At 38.4% G+C, this 24524-nt stretch overlaps 1 protein-coding gene across 4 annotated transcripts in view; it reads left to right on the top strand.

Annotated features, from left to right (window-relative positions):
* PLXDC2 (plexin domain containing 2) overlaps positions 1-24524 on the top strand; it is a 283407-nt gene that overhangs the window by 11066 nt on the left and 247817 nt on the right. The window contains exon 1 of one of the 4 annotated variants that reach the window (XM_075419493.1): positions 15261-15335. The exons of 2 other annotated variants lie outside the window; for them this stretch is intronic. The gene's annotated coding sequence lies outside the window, so the exon portion shown is untranslated. Of the gene's footprint in view, positions 1-15260; positions 15336-15511; positions 15577-24524 lie in introns of those variants that run through there. One more of the 4 variants, XM_075419494.1, reaches the window with a different exon arrangement.

The following is a 24524-nucleotide window of genomic DNA, read 5'->3' on the forward strand; positions in this document are numbered from 1 at the left end:
ATCACGCTAAGTTTCCTGTAGAGTATCTGGCTGAAAACAGAACTGAGAGATCTTCTAATACAATCAGTGCTTTTTGGCGTCTGCTGTTTTATCACCAACGGTGTTTTATGTTTGATCTGCAGAAACAGTGATAGTTTTAAAAAAAATTGGATTTTAAAAAGCTGTTATTCTTAGCTTGCAAAGTATATGACTTCCCCTCCCCGCTTAATTTGAAAAGGAATTTAAGTTATCTTTTCCAGACTAATAAAGCCATCAGTGGGAGGAAAAAAATGCAGCCCAAAGCAACACAATAAACCACCATCAACAACAAAAACAAAAAACAGACTTTATGCTTTGCAATATTTGGGCTTGCATCCATAGGGTCCAGTTATCGAAAACCTTCCTTGTTTAGTACTCAACTTACATTTCTACTGTTAAGTAAACATTTATGCAAGTGGTGTCCTACGAACAGATGGACTGAAAAAGATGCAGATGTTCAAGATTTTTCTCTGATCTTGGAGCCTGAAATTTAGTTGACCCAAAAGTCCCAGGTCATTTGCAACATTGGCAATAAGTTTTGCAGAATTGTTGCAGATCCTGGAAAAGTTTCTGGAGAGAAGGATTTTTCAGGCTGCAAAAAAGACTGAATGCAACCTCCCCAGATTATTGTAGTGGATAACAGCAGAGGACTACAGAGACTAATCTATCCTCTGAGCCATGCATGTTGCATTCTGCTTTAAAAGCTGGACTTTGGGATTTTATTTTAATTCTTTTTTTTGATGATGTGCAAGACATTTTTAGGAGATGCACAAACTAAATACTCGCTTAGATTTTATGATCTGTCTCCAAGGGACTGAAATGTGGCCTGAGCTTGAGAAGCAATAAGCACACACAGCTCACATCAAATTCAAGTGTAAACACTTATTACATGCTGCTTCTTGAATGCAAATTTATGGTTCATTGTTCTACTCTTTACACAAAAAAAAATTGTTGTTTTCAAGAGATGACCCAGTGATGTTATTGAACAACATTTTTTTCCCCAGACAGGCATAGACAATAATCTGAAGGTGAGGTCTTCAGGATGGGAAGTTTGCTGTAGTTAGTGCAGGTGGTAAAATAAAAACAATTCTTTTAGCTTTAGCCTTGACCCTCCCATGCTTATATTTAAATTTCATGATTTTGTCCCTAGTCTGCTGTTTTATGGCACAGCTTAGTGGGGGGTGCATACCAAGCCAGCTTGCCTACTGAAATTTGAAAACCCTGTGGCCAGGGAGATTGTCCAGTGTTTGGTTATGTCTTGCACTGACACAATCATGTTTTATTGATCATCATAAATCCACTGCAGTTTTAGCTTTATCTCTCTAATTGTGTGAGAGTCTTAGAGAACAGTTGTAGAGCCAGCCAGTTGGCTCTCTTTTTCCAATAATCTATTGTTTGGAGATCTAGGGAAAGTTTTTTTTGGCTTCAAGAATTCAGATCCATTTTTAAGTTTTCCATCAAGCAGGAGAAGGAAAAGAGAGGAAAGATGGAAATTCGTTATAAAAAGAAAAATTATTGCTACTCTTGCAAGTCTCAATTTGGCACAGCACTTAAAAATGTGACTGAAGTGTGTGCTTGGAAAGAAGTGCATATGTAAAGTCTTCGCCGCACTGACTTGTGTTAGAATACACTGGTAGGTGTTGCTAAAATGTTTATTGAGCTTTTTATATCTAGAATTTAATTTAGGAAAAAGGAGGTTAAATTCTGCCTTCACATGCTTCAATACAGCCACAGTTTACTCCTGTTAGAGCAGTCTGGGCGAATTTGAAGAGAGTCTTTAGCCCACAATGCCTTCCCTCTAATTTTGTACTGTGCTCAAGAACCCTTCGTGTATGTGAAATATTGCTGTGTGGGATCTTTGGTCACAGTGCAGCTAGATACTACTTTCCCATGGGCAGCAAGCATGGCTTATACACTCCCAGGAAGAGAACGAATGGGGGTGTTTTATACCTTGGTACTGAAAACGTACTGCATTTCCCAAAGTTGTTCATTGTACTCTTTTCAAGTATTTGGGATTTGGAGGCTGGAAGGTTCTGGTTGCCTGTTGCTGATATTTATATTTTTATTATCTACTTACAATTTATCATAATGTAATTTGCTTAATTGGCAGGGTAAAGGAAGTGTATTGGTTTTCAGAGTGCTTCAGGCTCTTGAAATGGGAAAAAGAAGTGCAAGGAGCGCAGAGTCTGTGGGTTGATTGTGAGAGCTATCAGAGCATTTTCTGGGCAGGGATGAAAGGCCTGATTCAGTTCACTCTATACATTTCAGCAGCCATATTAATTCTGTGGGGCTATTCAGCATGGAAGTCTAGAGGAAAGAGATCAAAACATCCATGTTGATTAAAAAAAATTAGGTTACTTTGAGGACAAATAATCTGCTTCTTTAATTTAAATCTGTGGAGAGCCAGAAAGCGGAGATAGGACAGGATATATTCAGAAGCTCTATAGGGAAGCAGTGTCCTTTTAGGGGAAAATACTGCATTTGCTATTCTAATTCAGTTTCTTTTTCAGTCTTTAAAAAGAAGTAAAAAAAAAATAAATAAAAAATTTCTGATTCTGTACTCCTGAAAATCACAGAAAGGAGGAACTGTCTGTTGCACAGTTTAAGGAATGTCAGAAACTTCATAATTATATAGGACAGGTAAACTGGAAAAGGAAGGTTCCCAACCTGTATCTCCCAGCCAGGTGACTGCTCTTATCAATGGCTGCCTTGTAAAAATTATCTGAGGAATGAAAAGACTTTTTGTCCGGGTCTGTGCTGGGCTATGCTTCTAGGCATTCAGGAGCAATGCTTCCTTTTTCATCCTAAACACCTGTTGAGCAAGGGATCGTAGGACGGGGGCAGGACAGGCCAGGAAGGCAGAGTGGGGCCCTTCTGGTCCATAGCACTTCTTCAAAGATCCAGTTGTTTATGCACTCTTATAAACATGCTTTTCTGAGAGGAAAAGAGGAAAAAAAATGAATAATGATGATAAAGAAAAGTACAGGCTGAGTTCATTTGGCCCTGTGGTAGTTTTCTGTGTATTTACAGCTGTATTGTGGCAATAGTGGTTTAACTTGTAGCTTACAGAGTATCCTCTGACCATCATTGTGGCACTGCAAATCACAGCAGAAAGCACTAAGATATAAGCCAAAATAATGGCTTCATTATAAATGGGATGCTGAACATAAATGTGTTCTGCTCTCACTGCGCATCCCTCTGCAATTGTGGGCTGTATTTCCTTAACTTGTTAACTGACATGGTAGATCATTTATCTTCGTTTGCCAAGGCAAATTGCTCCAGTCTTCATCTTTCCTAGGGATCCTAAAACATATTTCTGGTTCAGAGATGCCCACCCCTCTCAACTTGCTCTTTTTATTAGTAACAAGGCGTCTCTGCTCTTACTCACTTAGGGATTTTGATACCCACCTGGCAAGTATTAGTAGGAAGTTCATTGAACTATAGCTATTCCTGCTGTTCATATTTATCCAGCCAAATGGCATTTGAAGAATCATAGCCATCATTCTACAAACACATCGAGAAACCCCATGTGCATTTCATGATTTAAAGTCACGTCATGTGCTTTTTCTCCCTCCCATCCCTCTTGATATTTATGCTGTAATATATTTTACTTAGCATTTGTGGATTCAGAATGAATGGCTTTGAATTTTGAAATAACTATTTATAAGCTTTTCTATAGGTTTCATCATCGTCATATATTAAAGTACTTTGTAAAGACTGATGGGCTTATCCACAAAACTGCCATGTCTAATAAGTGCTATTATTTATTTTCATTTTACCAATGGAACACTGGAGTGTTGAATGACTTGCCAAGATCACACACAGCAAATCTGGTGTAGGTGCAAGAAAAAAAAATCTCACAGTTCTAATTTGTGTTTTCATGTTTAACCTTCAGAGCAGACATTGTGTATACTTCATAGTGATGGAACTACAGACTTAAAATTGAATATACAAGAACTACTCACTAAAACACAAGTCGATAGCCTCTTTAGAATTTCTGTCAGAACTCCACCATCCTGCCAACAGCTCTTTAACTTCCATTTAAATATTTGGCAATCCAAGACTGGGTTTTTCCTCTCTCTGTTGCTGCAAGATGCCATTCAAGCTTACTGCTGAGTAGAGCTGCAGTCTGTTAGAGTAATTAGGGAATATGCTTTGCTTCCACAGGAATATCAATATACACATTACAAAAAATAAAAACCCCAAAACCAAAACACCCAAAAAACCCCACCTCCAACTGAAGTTATTAATTTTGTTACAGATTTTATGTCTTTATCACTGTAGATTTTTTAAAAACCTTCCTGTAGTTCTGTTCTCATCTTTCAGATATTTTTACTTTTTAATTTTTCCCTCAATGCTGTAAGCAGCAAGTAGAAGTGGAAGTTATGTGAGGCCAAAGGAGCAGGTAGAGATCTGCACTGTCCTGGAGCAAAGACTTGTCAGAAAAGTGGAGGCCTAGAAGGGTCTGGGCTTGTATTTAGCATCTCTCGTGTCTATGTGAAGGAGATAATGAAGGCCGTAGAAATGTCCTTAGAAGAGGACAAATCTGGAGAAATGCCACAGCCCAAGGATAGTTACATTACTAAGACGTGGTTCCAAATGCTCCCTTCAGATGCATTTCACTAAGAGCAAGAGTTTCTCTGCCTCAGTGTGCAAGGACAAAAGAAAAAGTATGTGTCTCCCTAACATTTCTTCTGGCCTACACATAGAATGTACCTGGTCTTTCACTGAATTACACTACATATTCACAGGTAGCAAAAAAAATGACTTGATATTGTGACTGAGCTCAGCTTTGGGAACTACCAGTAGCAGAAGTACTCCAAAGTTTAATCTCTGGTGCTAGAATAACACATATTCCATGGGATATGGAGCCCAGCACAAGAATTTTTTGGATTCTTTCCTTGATCTGATGATTGTATAGTGTGTAGCCTAGAAATAAATATGTAAATCATTCATCAGCTCAGTTTACCTTGAAAAAGATACAAGTTGCTGAAGAGTTGTTCCCAAGGAAATTATGACCAAGAAAAGGCAGCCAAATGCTAACTGTTCTTTTTTTTTGTGCAATATATGCAACTGACTATTTAATCTAATTTATAGGCCTTTTGCAATATAAAATTAATGATGTGTACGATTTATTTTAAGGTCTGCTATAAAATAAATGCATCAGCTGGATGTTTTTCTTTTCTCTAAAGAACAATTACCTGGTTTGGAAGTGTAATCAGATCATCAAGTAAAATTTTTGTCTCAATTTTGAAAGATATACCAATGTCTGAGTATTTAGAGCAGATTTATAGGAAAAGATATAATTTTTCTAATCCTTTGCTTAATGACTTCCATGAAACACGTGCTCCATTTAGCTTGGAATGTCTGGCTTTACAATGACCACAATACATTTGAAGGCCTCTCAGCAAAACTGAAAACATGAGAATTTAGTTAATAAGATGAAATTAACTTACAGTTGTACCATGCGGTTCTGTGGCTGTTACTGTACAATTTCCTAATTACTTTATCTTGGGCATTTAGCACTGACATCAGTGGGAGCTAAATGCCAAATATCTCCTTAAGCACTTCTAGATGTTCAGTATACAAGGTTACGTTTTGCATTGAGTTTGGGTGAGTTTATTTTCTGTTAATTTTTAGTAATACCAAGTAATGTGAAGGTTTTTACAGCTTGATAAGCCCTTCACTTGAGAGCAAATTGAATTCCAGCTATATAGTCCTTGAAATCAAAATAGGTAGAAAAGATAATAGTCAGTCTTGGGACACAATCACTTCTGATCTGTGGTCCCATGTACTCACAGGGCATTTGAATACGTGTTTCTTGAAGAAGATGGGATTCTTGAAGAATCCCATTGATTCCTGAAGAGCTCAGCTCTGCAGCTCTTACTGGGCTGGGGGAAGCTGCTGGTCTGGGGAGCACTGAGTGGTTTGCACAAAGAGACGGCAGGTCTTATGATCCTGGTTGTCTTTGTTTTCTACTGCTAAATATTATTTAGGAAAATGTAAACTGTCACAACTGTGTTGAAAGGATGTGAAGGAAGATGGAAATATTCAGAAGTGGTGGGACATTGTGGATTTATGTGTTGATAAAATTTATGACAGTATTTTGACTGGTGGCCAATTACAAGTCATTTTGTCATCAGTGTGTAACTTCTTATATAAATGTACAGATGGAAGGGATGTGTATATGTACATTTGCATAGGCTTGTGTATATATATAGACGTATTTAAAGACAAGGCCCCATGTTTGTTACACAGTAAATTTTCTTTGTCTTAATACTTTATTTGCCTGTTTATACATTGGTTTTCATGGTCTATAATAAGGATGTTATTTTGAACACTTGGTGTATTTGCTTCTCAGAGGTACCATTCCTTTTACTGTTCTAAGAGTGCATTCCACTCCAGGTTTTGCTTTCATATATTGCTACAACTTGGTGTATTCAGGAAAGCACAATCCTGTTTATCCTAGCTTAATTACTATTATCCGTATTTTATCATCTTTTTTATACTCAGTACAAATCAAAGGGATAAATCAATAGAAGACTGCAAACAGCATGTAGTAATTATCTTTTCTTGAAGTTTACTTTTACTTTTCAACTTTTCACTTCTTTTAATACATCATACTGTTTCTAATAGTACCTCACAGTGCATTCAAATAAAGTGACTATATGAGGATATCAGAGTTCTTCTGATCCTTTTTGTTTTTTTCCTAGTCTTTGTGCAAGCAGCTTTGCATGTTGATGATCATCGTGCACTGCTATACTTACAGATGATAGTCTAAATTCACTTTCAGTACTATGGCAAAGGTCCCAGTGGCTCTAGTAACAGTTTGCCTGTTAAGATTTATAGCTGTCCCTGACAAAGCAGCCCAGGCCCAGCTGCTCCCAGTGATTCTCTGGAGCCCAAGGGGATGACAGCGCGTGAGACTAAAGGGGCTCTCCAGCCTGGGAGGAAGAAGGGTCCACAGTGAAAGGTCCAGTCAACTGACGGGCAACACAGCTCTTGGGAGGCTGGTGACTTCTTCTCCCTGAGTCTTATGCTTGTGGCATAATAATGCAGGGCCTTCAAAGGTTGTTAGAATTGAGGGCTAAAACTCATGCTGAAACAAAAGCTGAATCATGTGGTATCAATACTGTAGCACGTATTTGCTGCTTCAAAGCTCTGCATAGACTGCAGGATCAAGTTTCAAGGGAGAAAATCCCCTACTTCTTGGTCTAATTGGTTTCTCTGTAGCAGGTGGATACTTTTTGTGTTTGATGTGAGCTGTGTGCTCAGCATATAAAAGCAAATAGCAAGAATAAGCTTAAATTAAAACAAGATGATTTGAGGTTACTGCTCTTAAAATACTGTTCTCCTGTTTGGGGAAGCAGGAACTGAAGAGACTGGGAACGCCTAATGACTTTTCATAAATAGACCACATTGGCAGATATGCCTATGTAATTTCCTGCTCTTGAGAGTTTTATGACCTCTTCAGCTCTGAGCCTCTGTCTTTTACTGCAGCCCTCCATCTGCTGAAGAGGCTGAATCTTGCAAGAAATATTTGCAAGTAGCAAAGCAGATTTGTTGCTCTCCCTCAGCGAACTCTTACCAGCTTCCTCAGGATTCTTCATTAGGACACCTGAAGTGATGCATTTTTGAAGAGGGTTTAATTATAGGTTTAGTGAAATGTGAATAAAGAAGGAATTCAGCAGGCCCACAGATGTTGAAGCAAATTATACAAAGCACATTGTTGAAAGAGGAGAGTTTTTAAACATAGATACTCCAAAAGATCTCTCATAATTTGATCCAACGGTTTTAGCAAAGAAATTCCCTACCCTCTTCACTCCATAATGATAATAAAAATCAAAAACATTCTCAACTGAATATCAGTCCAGGCTCAAACTGTATTTTAAGGGGGTGAGCAGGGATGGCATTTTTTTGGAGATGGTTTTGTAAGAAACATGTTTTTTCTTAAATATTTTTTTTCAGGTGACTGAATTGGGAAAATGTATTCACTCAAGAAAAAAAAAGAAGCTTTCACCTTCTCACCCTTTGATTTTCAGTGTTTCTCTAGGAAAAAAGAATCTGTTTTTTTATTCGGTAATGCATGACATTTTGTCATGTATCTTATTTTTTTTCAGAACAAGAAAAAAAGTGATACAGACAATTATACTCTTAGGCTTTAGAATACATTTTGAAGCAATAATTTTAGAATTTCAATTATATACTGGCATAATGATTTACCATTGAATTTTTTTAAGATCTAAATGATGGAGATTTTAAGAAAGGGAAGAGTATTTTTTCACTGTTTAATGAACAGAGTTTGTCGTAGGTCTTATTTTACTTTTCTTCCCAAGGGCATTTAGTATGGTATCACACGGAAGTTCTTGGTTCAGCTAGGGGAAATTGTTACTAGCAGAAAAATTGTGATGGACATGACAAGACTCTGTGAAAGAGAAAGTAGGAGTAGCTTCCCTCCAAGCAAGTAGAAATTATTGTAAATTGGCTTTGGGAATGGTCTTTTTTAGTATTTCCATGATAAATTTGTCATAAAAAGTGGGATTATGCCAGTAAATTCTGCTGTTGTACTGATGATTCCTTTTAATTTGTGTCAGAGAAGGACTAAAAAATCATGTAAAAAATAATTAGGAGATGGTGGAGTATGAAAAAGGCATGAAATTATACAAAGTTAAAATTCATACATCTGATGACTGATAACCAAAATTTCTGCTTTTCAGCTGAAAAAAACTTATCCTATGCTTCCTTATTGCAGGAAGACTGGACCTTAAAAGTGTGCAACAGATATGGAAAAAGCAAATGTGCTGCCAAAGAGATGAGAACCACTTTTTTGGGCAGTGAAAAGGAAGTACACTGGTACAACTGAGGATAAAATATTGTAAAAAGTTCTGATCATTCATTTGCAATAAAAATTCATTCAAATTGCAACAGGTGCAGATGAAGCCTGTTTGGGATGAAAAAGGACATTTTATCCTCTGTGGGGTAGGATAAATTTCTTTAGTCTCACAAAATAAAGTCTAGAAGAAGATGTAATAGCTTTCTATAAATATATTTACGGAGAAAATAAGAGAAGGGGAGATATTTGAGGTAAAGATCAAAGAGTTATGCATTGGCCATGAATAAATTCACGCTGTAAATAAGAAGATCAGTAAGTAATAAAGCAGTGAGGTTCTGAATGTGCTACCCTGTCAAAGTCAAAGAGTTCTCTTAAGACTGTGTACCTAAAATTTATGAAACATTGTATAGTGGATGCATGTGGCTGTAGGGTGCTGGAATCCGAACTCCAGTATAACAGCTGTGTAGTTTAAACTGCTCCTTTCAGGTCCTGTTGTGCACTACTGTGGAGAAAAGTGTTTTGTCCATCTCGGGAGATGATGAAAGAGCCCTCGAACACTGCTCAGTGAATTTTCCACAGATAAACACCTGCAGGAGCAGTGCAAAGGAAGGATGATGCCCGAAGTCTGTGGTTGGAGATGTAAGAGAAGTAGACATGTTCACAGGCAATTCAGTTTTTTTGGCATGCTCTGGCCTTGCAATTCCGTTTCTGCCATGACCCAAAAAGACACTTAAATCATGCGTGCTAGACTCTAAAACGAACTCAACAGCTTCTGCTACCTGGAGAGCATCCCAGCGGGGCTTTGTCCAGGAGCCTCAGCTTGCAGTGTCACCAGCAGCAATGTATGCTGGTGTGGGTTATATCATGCCTTTGCTATTTCTGCTCCAGCTGTTCCAACAATAGGTGTTTCTTACGGTCACAGTTCTGTGTCTAACCTTCTGGCTTCTGCACAGCCTTTATAGCATGACTGTTTAACTACGCATTTCACTCTAGGTTTTTCTATAGTGATACCATGATAGGTACTTACACAGCCCTGCTATACTCCTTTGCAGTCTGTCCAAACCTTGCAGCATGGTTTTAAATATCCAGAGGATGGTTGGTCATTGGTTTTTAAAACCACTCTGACCCTTGTGTATTGGAGGATTGAAAATTAATCATCATACCACTGTGTTTGAGCCCTTCAAGCAACACCCTGAAGGGACACAGGCATGTCACGCACATCAGACAACGTGTTCCCTAATCCTATAATTAAGTTATGCTCAAGTACTGTGTTTAGATCGTGTTAGCTCCTGAAGGTGAAGTAATTTCAGTTATGTGACTAATGCATGTGTCATTACAATGTTGCCATGAGAACGATTAGTAAAATTTTATCATTATGTATTAGGCTTTTAACTAGCAAAAGCAGTTTAAAGCTAAGCCAGAAATTTAACCTAATTAAGAAAAATCTAGAGATATTAAAAAAAAAAAAAGAGGGCACAGATATGTGTGTCTGTCTCAGTACCCACTGACAGGAGGAGAGGAAGCAACCTTTGAAAGGACAAAAGAACAGGGCCCTGTCATTTGAAGTTGGGAAACAGTGAGAGGATGCCAGGTCCTTTCTCTGTGCCATTCCTCCCTTTTCTGAAATGTCATTTAGGCAAAAGAAATCAGAAAAGCTCAGTATAAGGTTCAGTAGCAAAACGAATCTTGGAAGGATGGTAGAACTGGGGGCCAGAAGAGTTGTTTCAGAGAGACCAAGCAAATGTAGCTCCAGAATCTTGCTAGTGTGGTAATCTTGAGAAGCTAGCTGGTCAGCCTAACAAAGTAACTGTACTGTTGGAGGTGCTGTAGTATGTTCTCTTGCTTTTGTCTTCTTGGAACTTGCTTCAGTCTTGCAAATCTGTTTAGAGGGGACAAAGAGCACTAAACCACTCTTCCATTTTCCAGTGTCTCAGCGTCTTTCTTCAGAGTATCCAAGGGATAGCAGGGCTGTACAGGCTAGTTTAAAAAATTGGTAGACAGATTTAGAAATATCTGTCTGTAAGAAGCAGCTACCCATCATCAGATTAACCTAAATAGTTCTCTGGTGGGCAACTGAGTAACAGAATGTCAATTCCTAGGGTTCTCCAGGAGTTTGCAAGTTCACTATTGTATTGTTAAGGCCTGAGTATATGTGTATTTTAAAAGAAATCTTACTTAAAGACTTCAAGCAATGAAGACTCCAATACATAGCTTCATCCTACAGTTGTAGGATAGTCACCAAACCAATTTTCAGGAGATCTAGTTCCAATCCCACTTCTTTCAAGTATTGTTTGTGTGAGAGGACCTAACTGAAAATCAATTTTTGTTTCTGATCTCCAGCAGTTTTGAGTACAGTGTTTCCTTTTTTCTGCCTTTTGCCTTTGAGGGTGGTCACAATTTTTAATACATCTGAATGATTTCTGTAACAAGGAAGCCTCCACCCTGGTTCAAAGCACAGGGGGAGTGAAATCACAACTGTTTTGCTTGGGCCCCAGGATTCAAGCAAACTGTTATTTATGTTGCCTGTGCTTCTTTGCACACAGATAAAGACATATGTCCAAAGACTTTACAGGAACGGGAGGGATGGCTAAGAGAGAGAGCTTGGTACCCTGCCCCATCAGCACCAATTGCACACATTTCAGCATCCATCATGTGAAGAGAAGCTGTAGGAGGTTAAGCCACCTCTGCCCTCAGGGCTCCCAGGAAAGGCAGGCATTGCAGCAATTGTTTGAAATACAGTTGTGATTTAGGAACTAATTTTTGGTAGTACCTCATTTGATTCAACTAACATTTTTTTTACTGCATATCAAAAATGAATCAGGTAATGGGAACCCTTAAGAACCCAAGCTTCCATTCCATGTTAGTTTGATACTGAATTTTTTATTTTGCTTCTAACTCTGTCTTTATCTTTGGTTTGCTGAAGCAGTGATTAGACATGCAGTATCATATCCCATGTCATTATTAGCATCCAACCACTGATTATAGGACAGCAGATGTCAGAAAAACATTATAATAATGACATGAATGTAGCAGCCAAATTTTGCAGTGGGTGGAAACATCCTCCTTATGAGGAGCAAGTGCTGCAGCGTTTTGCCTGACACTATTTTCGTATATTCTACAAAGTGATTTTTATCAGTCTGATTGGATAATATAGGAAGGTGGGATTCTAGGTTTTCATTGGTGATGTTGGAATACATATTTCTTACTCCAGTGCATAGACTGAACAAGCAACAGGTTCACGCTGGTGCAGCATTCAGGCTTTTTCAATACTGGTGATGACAGTCTTGCACCCCTGCCTTCATGAATCAAGCTTTACTGTGCACCTGTATATTGCAGTAATGTCTTCAGCTTTACTGACTCCAAAATTAAATGCCATGAGTCTCAAGAAATCATGGGATTTGTTAAGAAGTAATCTATTGTCATTTTTTTTCTTGTATGATTTCTACATTGTCCAGATTAATTTTTTTCTTCCCTCTAGAAGCCAAAGAGCAAAAGCTGCATTCTTTATTCAGTGGCAGGATTTTTGTAATTGATCTTACAGAAAATGAAGTATGTGCGAGCTGATGGCACTTCTCTACAAAAGCCCAGGAGTATATTAAGCCTATTTAATTTCTTGCCATTATTTGGCCACCTTTGCCCACTGGGTCTTAGATACTCCAAGCAGTATGTGTTGCTTCCTGATTTGAAGGTCTCTCCACACACTTGTTAGCCCATAAATTAGACTGTGCCAGCTTGCATTGCCATACCCATAAGAGGACATACAAGGCTGATAATCTTTTCCCTAAGCCTTCCTTGCTGGTGCTACACTTTGCTGCAGAGAGAGATGGTTTTGCATCCCTGCATGATGTATGGTGTGCATTCTGTCCAGCTTGGAACTGAAGAGTGGCTAAACTCTCTCATTTAGGCAAAAATTGCATCACCGTCTGTGGCTGCGGGACTTGGCTGACGGATTTTTCACATAGTTGGCATTTAACTTTAATGAGTGCACTGGTTTTATGTAGCACTAAATGGCAAATGGTGCAAACAGATCTCTATCCCTGCTGTCCTCTGACCTTAACATAAGAGCAGCAGTGACAAAGTTCATTTGGTGGTGAGGGAATTTTGAAGGCATATTATAAGTTTAACAAGCCATTATCTGCTAACATCTGGAACAGGAACACAGAATGGGGTCTACTCCTCATAGAAGGAATATGAGGCTCTTCTAATATTTTAATTTAGGGCTGGATGTCCTTGAGAGCTGGCTGCATGGCTGAAAAGACAACAGATTTAATTTCAGTACTGACCCTGGGAAGAAAATTTGTCCTATTTCTTTTTCTCTCCAGTCCTACCGCATTGTAGGATTTACAAACTCAATTTTTAATTCAATAACACCTTTTTCCCCTCCCTACAACTTCCATAAAAATATTTCTTGCTTTTAGTGAGGCAGTTGTAAGGTGTGAATTGTCAGGCTGTGATCTGCTTTGTGAATCTGGCTTCTGTTTAAATCTCCATCAGTTTAATGCCAGAGATTGTGGCTATGCTATGACACTGCTGTGTGGCACTGCTATGACATCTAGGGCGTTTATACACGTCATGTCCCTTTATCCAGTGTTTCCTTTAGCAAACCTGCTTGAGTGTGATCTTGAAAACTGTGGTTAAGTTCTGAAAACTACAGATATTGCAAGGCTCTTAAAACACTGCTAAGGTATGTGAAGATTCTGGACAGCCCTTTCAAAGAGGAATTACGATTTCTTAAGATATGAGCTTTTTCAGGTATAAGTTTTATGTAGTAAAGTTCAATGTGCATGTGTGCATGTGCAAGTACTCACGCATAGTTTTCCCAAAAGTTAGTTCATACATTTTATTTTCCTCCGCTTTCTTTATTTACATCTCACTGACTGTAACCTTTATGTTGCTGCATTGTATCTTCTTCTCTGATGGATTTTATTTTAGGTGACTTGGGGACGAGTGTTCAAGAAAATCACCACTGTGATTCTAAGGCTTCAATTATCTCCTGCAGCTCTGCTTTCAGTAGCATACTTTCACAGTTTCTGACTTCATAAGAAGCTTCTGATTGAATAATAGCTTTGAATTTAATTAGGAACCATGTGTGTTTTCTAAGAAAAAACATGGGGAAGGTGGCTATTTTCCCATAAGCAACCTGTTTAATTTTCTTGCCGTCTATCTCCATGTTACACATGTGCTGCTCCTGTTGTCATTCATTAATTTTCCTTTTGAGATGCTTGTTCAGTCATTATTTTCTGCCACGGCCTGAAGAATGTATTTATGTATTTTTTTTTTTCAACTCCTCCTTCTGTCTGTGAATTAATTACAAATTGAATCATTTTCTATCTGCTTGTCTGTGTTCCAAGGAAATGATAGTTGGATATGCTTTTGATTGCATCAGTTATTATTTTATGTATTTCAATTTCTGGAGTAATCATAGTTTGACAAGTGCTGTCCATTCTTCTGCATCTCAAACATTGCACACTCAGAGAAGGGAAATTACAGAGAAAACATGCACCAGAGCCGCATGTGCCATGTGACTATCCATTTCAGGACCAGTACAGCTTCTATCCTTAAGCATCCAGCTATAGCAGAGTTTTAGTTAACCTGTTGAGGTGAGTCTCTATAAACAGAATAGATATTTCCCTGATACAGATTAGGGAAATGAGTCTGAATGACTCAGTGTAATGTATTGGTTGTTTTGTAACTGTGATTAAACTAGGCTGCTTTTGAAGGACTTTTGTAGGATGAGAAGCATTTTCTTTTTTGTTTTGAAGAGTCTTCAGTGCTGATGGATGACAGTGAAATGAGAGAAGCAGAAACTTGCATGGTTATGAAAAAGGCTGAGCTGCAGTACAGTGAACTGTGATGGCTCGCTCTAGCATGTCAAGTTGCCACGTGGGATTTGCCTGTCTGCACGCTTGTTTTGTCACTGGCCTCTTCACCAAGGCTTCCAACAGACTAATAGCGAGTATAGAGGATGGTTTTTGGTATATATATTCAGAGGTATTTAAGCATGTTACAACAATAGGATTTTGCTATCTAAATACCTTTCAGGATCTATGTCTTTCTAATCTTTTTGCAATACATGTGCATACAGAGAAGTTCATCAAGAGAGACTAAGTGCTGAGCACTTTGGTCCCAGTCCAACACAACCTTCAAAATTGTACTGAACTTGTCAAGCTCTTAGGTAATCCCGTTGAAATACCTGTGTGAGTCCTTGGCTGTAACAGAATAGACTTGGCATCCTTTAGCCTGGCGCTGCAGAGAACTACTTGTCTAGCCAGAAATTGCTCATCACAAGTCCAAAAAAAGGACTGTGAATGCCAACTCTTCTTATGCCCTTTGGGTCACTGAGTATTTGCTGGACAGTAATGATATGTTATATCTAATGACCCAGAAGGTAAAGGTTATGTCACCATTACTAAACTGTCTCTCTAGTGGGGAAGTGTTGTGCACTTACTGGTGCGTGCTGATTGTCTTTTGGGGTCAGTGACTGGTAAGTCCTTTCAGATCCATTGAAATGTTGGCAGCTCAGGCTCTTTTATATAAAACACCATTGTGCCTCTCCTAAAAATGAAGAAATGGGAAGCTATTGATTTCACAGCCTGTTCGCTTTACTGAGGCTGATGGTGGGTGGACAGAAGGACTGCACTAGGTAAACTTAATCCAAGGTCTCGGTAAGCGTTTCGCATAGCCTGGTGAACAGCAGATACCATGCTCTGCCCAGTCTGGACATGGTATGTTGTCTTTTTATGCACTGTGGGCTTCAAAGCTTTGGCATCCTGTCATTCCTGTACAGATTACTTCACTAGTAAAGCTGAGCTGTAGTTTGTTTTAATTATCTTGTGCCATGTTGCTGGGATTTCTCTCTTCTCAATCTTAAGTAACAGAATAGCAGTGGAGACTGAACTCTGTTTTTTTGGTATGCCTGCTGCTGCCTGGAAAAGGGTCTTGACTGTTGTTGCATATCAGTAAGTAAAGAAGGGAATGTTTTGAGTCTCCGCATTATCATGGGTGTAAAATAAAGATGCTATATTCTGCAGCCAGTATTTTTAGCTTGAGTGTGCTCATATTCTCTGAAATGTGATAATTATTTCATGTTTTGAATTCACTTTTCTACAGAAAAAAAGCAACATGTTTGCCTGTTGATGTTAATGGACTTTTTGCATGGTGCAGAGGAAGCATTGCTTCAGTTCTCAGGTGTGATGTTTCATAGATGTCTTCCATATTGTTGTGGCAAAGAACGGATGTATAAGTGAAGGTGTTAGCTGAAAGTGGCAGTAGATGTCTGCAAATTACAGTCCAAACACTGTTATTACAAAGGCCAAGCCAGGTGTGGCAGTGTGTGACAACAGGAGGTGGTCTGTGGTTTGTTTTTTATAAAGCTTAACAAGGCAATGGCACCTGTGCTTACCTGGGGAAGTAACTGGTTAGAAAAATTACACATAATTCTAAATAGCCATAGCTGGATTGTGTTTGCTTGTTGTTGTTTTTCCTTTTAAATGAGTTTAATTGATGGTTTTATTATTTTCTTTTAGGGCTTGGTTATGCACCATAAAAGTAACTGGGCTTTTTTCCAGAGACTTGAATGTGACCTGCTTTACAATTAGCTTTAAATTAGCGGTTAACGTAGGGCAGTGAAACCAGAGCTGGAGACTCAAGTTGCTATGCTGCCTCCAAGAGAGATGTTGAGGAATTCCTAAGGGTTTTTGTTAAGGGATGATTTATACCCTCACAAATTAGCCATCTGACTTTTTCATCTTTCAAAGTGCAGGTCGATGTTGAAATGAATCCAGAAAACCCAGATAACATTTTACAACCTCACCTATGTTCAGATTCCTCCAGCTGAGGTCAGAACTTGCCTTCTGTGTTTCAGGAAAAGTCTTCCAGGGGTAATGTGGAAGCATGTTCTCATACTTACCTTATAAGTAGAGCAACTCCATTCAGAGTGACTGTATCCTCTGAAAATATAAACTATGAAATCACTTTAGTCTGAGACTTGACAGCTGAAGCACCTTACAAGAGCTGAGATAGAAAATAAATTGATTAAGGGGATGGTATAGACTTTTGCCTTTATAATTTCCTAAGCAAAGTTCAAGGATCCTGGCAGTAGCCAGGGACAGCAGAAAAATCTTTTGCTATTGCTGCAAAAGGCAAATTTTACCACAATTGGTCATTCAGTTCAAAGTATGGAAAACTGAATGAGCAAAACTGTGATTTAACATAAGTTAAGAAATTATTTTACCATCTGTTCTTACCATCATATCTTCATTTAGTCCCATTTATGTGAGAGCTTTTTTAGGGAAAAGACCCAGTAAACTCTTCAGCAATCTTTTTTTATGGCTATGGATACTCCTTTCAGTCATTGTAATTCTTTGGGCACTACTGAATTAGCAGCACCCAAGACTGGAAATATTTACCTGGCGTCCTAGAGCCCTAGCTGCAGTGGTTATGGAAAATAAATTACTACCTTGAGGTGCAAGCAGATCAAATATCTGATTTCTTCCTTCTGCGTTCTTCTCAGTCATCCTTGTGCTGACAAATAGAGATGGACTGGTTGAGGATGTGAAGGTTGGGGGTAGCCTTGGCTGCAGTGACTGTTACATACCATACATGTATAAACAGTTACTCTCTCCATATAACCAGAGAAACTATGCCCTTACTGAATTATTAAGCAGGCTATTCAAGGATTTATCTGAAGCAATGCAAAAAGAAAAAAAAAAAGTATTTTTGAGACTTATTGAAAAAAATATTAATTGAAGTAAGATCATCTTTCCCATAAATATCGTACAGGCAATAGAAAGCAGTTATAACTAACATTGTACCTCTATTGATTCTGTCGCTGAGCAACTAGTACTCAATGCGTTGATTGGACTCCCCATTTCTGAAATGCTTCAGAATTTTGTTTGCAAAATGTGTTTGACCAGGCTATCAGTTTATGGGGAAAAATGGAAGGAAAAAACCTTTTCTTTTTGGTTAAAAAAAAGGTGACAGAAACAACAGCTGCTGTTACAGCTGGTGAATGCGGTAGGTAGCCATAACATTTTCAAAAATGAGTAAGCAATTCAGCACAGCATGGGGCAGGTGCAAGCCAGGTTAGAATGAAATTAAACCAGAGGAGACTTTTCAGCTTTGTAAATTAGGTGATTATTTCCATGATGCATCCTGTTCAAGGGTGCAGTACCTCCAAATCCAGTTGTATTTTCATGGATTAATGGCTGGGTCATAGCAGTGCACTTTGACTCTCTTTGGGAGTAAAGCCAAGGATATTTCACTAAAATGGAATTGCCTTTGCACCTCTCATTGGTCTGTCGTTGGCCCTACGTATGTCTAAGTCATCTGTCTGTAATGTAGCTGATCAAAAACAACGAAACAATTACAGCATGCATTCCCAGGTACAAATTACTTTCCACAGACCACTAGTGTTACATTCCTCTGTAAATAGCCCCATTTCTTGGTCCTGGTCCAGCTGGCCCAGCTCAGCACTATTCAGTATTCTGGTTTTCACTTGAGTCTCACTTGCAGCATCTTTCAGAAATGAGTAGCAGATGCCCAGTTTGATGGTGCAGGTCCTCTGATCATTGAGCACATATGCTCTTTTGTCATTCTGTCTCAATAATTGAAAGTACTGTCAGATGAGAAAACAAAACAAAACCATGCTCAGATCCTAAGGAAAAATTGTTTCTGCCTAATCAGCTGGATGAATTTTCAGTTTACAGACAGTTCCTCTGCACATTTATCATCTTCTGTCCAGGGAAAGTCTGTCTGTACTGATAGCTCTCAGCTTTGCCTCCTGGGTGCCTAAGCCCACTCACCATTTTTTACTTTACTGTCATCTTGTATTTCCTGTAGAGAATTTTTCAGTTAGTAATCCAGCTTGGTGGTAATGAAGAATTTCCTTCTATCTCCTTGCCATTTTGGTGGTGTTCAAGGTAGTCATATGTATGGAAATAGTTATTGTCAGGCCATTTTGTTCTGTACTATTGAACAGAAGAAGAGTGTTGATAGAGTAAGAGAGTTTTTTGGAGCCCTCTGCAAAAAATTATGGTTGGCATCTTTGGCAATTGACAGCCTTATATTTCCGTGTCAATCCCACTGAAATGAAAACTCAGTTTCTGTACACATGCATGTTTAGTCTTTTTTATTTCAGTATAAAGATATGTTTAATTTAAGATTACTTGAGCAGGATTAACCCCTTTACCCATTTGGGTGTGGGACAGCAAGAAGGAAAGTGAGAGGAGAGCTGAAATGGGGTGCAAGTAATTGAAAAGTTGCTTTCATCTGCTTTCATCATAGAGCACGGAAAATTTCTTACAGTATCTGTCAGAGAATACTTCACAGCTGATTTTCAATGGCATGACACACCATATTGTTAGAGGAATCTCTTATGGATTGTATCACTCTTAGGCAGCACAGGGGTCAAAGGATGATCTGTACAGAGGGCAACGAAAGAGCAGTTTTCTAAAGTTATTTAACATGTTAGGAACCAAGACAGTAATTTCTGTTCCTGATTCAGTGACAGATAATACAGAGCAAGGGTGAAACATGGAATAATGAATGCTAATTTACAAAGTTTTGACTTGGGGGATTTGACTCTTCTATCAAAGAGAGTTGCAGAAGTTACTAGTTAATGAGAAGTGATGGGACTTGAAGTGGTGTTTGAAAGAACTATGGGAGCAAAGAGACACAAACTCCACTTACACAATTGATAGCAGTTTGGGGACATGAATTATGGGAACACTAAAGGTCTGATGTTTGAGGATATGAGAGGAATATTTTTCTGGTAAAATTAATTGGTTCTGATAAATTAGATATTTTAGAGCTTTCTTGAATCTGAAGAGAGCTGTTATCTACAAGAAAAAATGTGTTATGGAGATTAATACTAGAAATCCTATTTTTACAGTTATCTGCCTGTTTTAAGAAGAAGTTAGCTGAACAAAGAGAAGCAGACTGTGTGCAGGAACTTCTAACTTTGTTGTTCTGAATTACATATCCTTTTGTGATATGTAATTATAACGGATAGGCTTAAGAGCACCCCTGTTCTTTTTTGAAGTGTATTCTGATCAATTCCAGGTTGGATGTAAGGACACCCTTGTTTTCAACTTCAAAAACAGTTGTACTGGAGAGGCAAGGATCATATCAGTTTGGATCTGTTCTTATTTTACCTCTACTGATTCAACTGTCCTCAGGCTTTTAAGAGATTTATAACTAGACACTTGAGAAATGCTAGTAAAATATGCAGTGAAACAAGAATAATAATTGCCATGAGAGCAACAGTGAAAAGGCTTGTTGCCAGTTCCACAGACATCAGCTAATCAGAGTAATTTAAGTGTTGGACACATTTCAGAAAGGCCATTTATATAATGACTACAAGTGAACTGTCTAGCTTAGGAGCTCTTTTCTCTGTTGCTAATTTATCAACTTTCATTCTGAGAAAAGAAAAACACTGCTAACAGTTTTAAAGAATTCTGTAGTAAAGACCAGAGATAAAATGTAGAGCTTTTTTTAGCCAGAGCTGTGATTTTCTAACTGATGGAGGGATAGTTTTTGTTTTTCATCTGTGTGTCATACTTCAGTGACAGTAATAATAGCTGTGTCCCACATTCCTGTTTTTCAGAAACTCCTTTCTGCAAAGATCAGTGGATGGCCTCAAATGACAGAGAGGGTGTTGATTAAAAACACCCTTTCCATCATCCTGAACCATTCCCTAATTACATCCCTTATTTCACAGAACCTCCTGTCTGAAATGTCTTTAGGCTCCCTGCTCACACCAGAGTAGGGTAAGTTCATGAAGTTAGTGACTGTCGGCCAGAGCCCATCCTCCAGGCCTTTGCTACAGAAAAGATCAGTTGAAGCAAGGAGTTTTGTTTTCATGAAGGTTAAGACTGAAACTTAGTGGGCTTGCATGGAACATAACTTCACCACAGGCACTTAAAAAATGGACTGTTGGGTACTATGTATATCATGATAGTAGGCAGTGCAGCCTCATAGACTAGGGGCTTTGTCCAAGACATACGCATAGCTTGCCCAAAAAGTATGTCATGAGTAGTTTTATACTGTACCAACTATATTAAACCAAACAAATAATGGGCTTTTTTGGAATACATTGTGTAACTCATATGAACAGCTGCATTGATATTAAGCAGATTATCTGCAAAGACTAATGGCTACAATGCCATGCTTATACAATGTAAGAAACATTTTAGGCTTGTAAAAATAAATATTATCTGAAGTTGCACAATAGCAAAGGTAGTAGGGCCAAACACTATGTACATTGACTGTCCTAATATTCCTTCAACAATGAGAGGCTTAGTAAAGATTGTATAACACAATTATAAAGAACAGGAAAATTGCTTGGGTGGCAGTATACCTGAGAGAAAACAAAAAGTTCAGGATATAATGGAAGGGAAATGGGTATATTTTGCTCTGTAGCTGTGGATTTATGACATTGAAAAGAAACTAAAGAAATGAGCAATTCTGTGCCCTCATCTGAGAACCTGGAAGCTATTGCACATGCTAGAGACCTTTACTAATAGGTTGTCAGCTTTGAAAAATCAACAGATAAATACTTGCTAAATTTGCAGATGAAGCAAAGGTGAGAGGATTAAAAGTATGTTGGAGGGTAGGATTCATGATGATCATGACAAACAAGAGCAGCATTCTGAAAGAAACAGAAGCCAATTCGATGTGAAAATGTGAAAGAGCCTGTGCCTCAGAATAGTGTCTGCACCATTACAGGAATGAGAAAATGTGGACAAGACAGATGATTCATATTAGAAGTCTGAAAGGCAAAAATGGATCCTAAGAAGAAGAAGAACTTAAGGCTGTCTGTTCTCTTCTGAGCTCACACAGCCCCAACAGAAATGCTACATCCAGGCTTGCACTTTGCCCTTCAGGAAGGATGCAAGCCAGCTAACTAGACCAAAGAAGAGGACAAAGAAGATGTAGAAAATGTGACCTACATGTCTGGAAAGTATAGAGAAACGTTAAAGGGGCCTGGTTAGTAAAACAGGCAGCAGACTTTAGTGGAACACAAAAATATTTTTCAGGTGCTTAAAAAGTAGTTGCAAAGGGAAAGGCAATAGTTTGCTCTCCCCATCCATTGTGGATAGGATAAACAGTGCTGGGCTTAGATTGCAGCAGAGCAAATGAGAGTAGGGGATTAGGAAAACCCGTGTGACTGTATGAGCGGTTAAGCTCTACAGTAAATTGCCTAATGACATGGAAAATTTCCACTGGTAGAGATACTTGAGAATGTATTAGACAAATGTCTGGCGGGAATATCTTAGGTATAATTGAGCCTGCTTCTATGCAGAGGGATGCAAAATTTCTTCTTGCTCAATTTTCTATGCTTTCTGTGAAATACATAAAAAGATAATTATTTTGTCTTTCTCCAGAGAGTGATTTATGTTTCTCAGATTAGATTTTAGTTTGAGGCATTTTGGTTGATTCTAGTGCCGAATAATTACTGCTGGCCAAATCTTGACTGTTGTTGCTTAGATGGACCCTGTGACTGAGGCAGAAGAATCCATGTATTCACCCTGGAAATCATCTCAACAGACGCAGAGCAAACATTACTTGGAAAAGCTGCATGTGAGTTGGTATCCCGACAGCTGGGAGTGAAATACAGGCTTTCGGTGGTAAATTCTTTTGAGACAAAATGGAGTAACAGTTTTTATCTGTTTTAGAAAAATTCTTTGGGAATTTTTATTACTATTTTATTATGGACAGGCTTAGTAAGATTAATATACTAAAATGTTGACAGGATGTCAGTCATTCTATCAATACTGAATGATGGAAATACAAATACCACAACCGAAGAAAGCTAACAGTATTTCCTTCCAGAAGAAATTAGCACAGCACAAGTTTAGGAAAACTTGTGGAGATTCATTGCTATTACCCTTCAGTTGGCATTGTGTTTGGCTTTTGTTCCATTTTAAGGTGTCAGCTATGACTGTCTGTGTCCATATATGTTGACAGAAGGGCCTTAGGATAAAGATTGGGTTCCCCTGAGTCAATGAACCTTTGCAGTGTCTTACATGAGGTCAAGAATTTGTCTCCAGTATTTTCTTTTTTTCCTCTTGTAATAGTGGACACTTTCTTCATTTGTATTCTTGCCTTCAGAATGGTAGATGGAAGTCCAGGGACTTTATGAAACCTGAGAGTCATGGGAATTTTTCTTAAATTAAAAAGAAATAAATCAGAAGTGGAGCAGTGGATGAATGGACTTCTGAGAGCTGGCTAGACTAGTGGCAAATGCCTTGTGCTTATTTGTGATACGATCTGACACTGGAACTCAAATATTCAAAGCTGCCAGACATACTCATGCCTTTTCCTCAGAATAGTAAATAATGGGTATGTTTCTGAGTATCCTTCAGATGCTCTGAATTCCAGGTTATGAAATCACCCTGAGTTTCAAGCTTGAGAATTAAAGCACAGATTGCAATTACTCCTCTGGGATAATTGTTGTCTTGTTGGACAAGAATTTTGTTGCATTTGTTGCTTGGCCAATCCTGAATTATTAAGCACTTTAAATAACAAATAAAATAATTGACTTCATATTTTATTTAGTGAATGTGGTGTCTTGTATAATCCAAAATGGTTTTGGTTGGATTCACATTTTGTGGTGTATTGTTCAGCACCACCTCTGGCTCTGAATCCAGGCAGCTGCCTTGGCTCCCAACCTTTACCTGGCAAACATCCTCCTTCAGAAAGCCAGTGTTTGCAGGGACTAAGGAACAGGGCAGAGCAGCTGCGGATCACTACATGTATATCTTCTAGATCCAGTAGTATTTGATTACTTGAGAATTTAAGGAAACCCTAACCTCCCATGCATTAGTAGATTTAAAATTTATTAATTTTTGAGGGGCTGACTGATTCAGCATTTTGTAGGTCTGACCCAAAGCTGAGAGATGAAGCGAACATCTTTACAGATGTATTTAACTTCTTTGCTTAATTACTATTCCTTCCACAAACAGTTATAGTGCAGATTTTCTTGTTTACACTTTGATGATACCAAACAGTCTTCAATTAAAGCTTTTCTAAGCCTTTTCTAAATGTATTGTTTCATTTTTCATCTTTAATCCTCCTTTGAACTCTTTTTGTTTTCTACAGTTTATTAAGGCCTTCTCAAGACAAAAGAAACCGAACCAAATACAAAAAAAAAGACCATTTTCCCTCCCTCAGAGACTAGTGACTAATTATGTCAGTATGTTTATCTTTTCAAAATGAATCAGAATCTGAATGCTTTTCAAGAAAAACTAAAATCTTGGCAAATTTTTTCTCTATCACTATTCAAGCCAGCAGGAGCAAGGAATATAGCAAAATCTCTGTACTTTGGTTATATGTCTGACAACTTAATGAACAGCATCTGTAGTATCCAAGGAGTATGTTGCCTTGTACTTAGTGGAAAACATAATGAATATAGCAGGGTATGGATTGCCTTTGTGAGAGAACTTGGAGTAAACTGTTTTCCCAAGTAGAGCATGAGAATGCTTGAATAGGACGTGGCTTCTGAAAGCCTGAGTTAATGAACCCACATCCAGCACGTCTAGCTGTGCTTCATCCTCACGCTGCATTATCTTCTCCTGCTCATTATGCTGTTCCTTAAAACAGTTTCTTCAGACCAGACAGGGAGCATGTGTTGAGGTGTATTGCACTGACAGAGGTCTTTTTCTTACTTACT

This window comes from Opisthocomus hoazin, chromosome 4 (assembly GCF_030867145.1).
Source record: "Opisthocomus hoazin isolate bOpiHoa1 chromosome 4, bOpiHoa1.hap1, whole genome shotgun sequence".
Lineage (NCBI taxonomy): Eukaryota > Metazoa > Chordata > Aves > Opisthocomiformes > Opisthocomidae > Opisthocomus > Opisthocomus hoazin.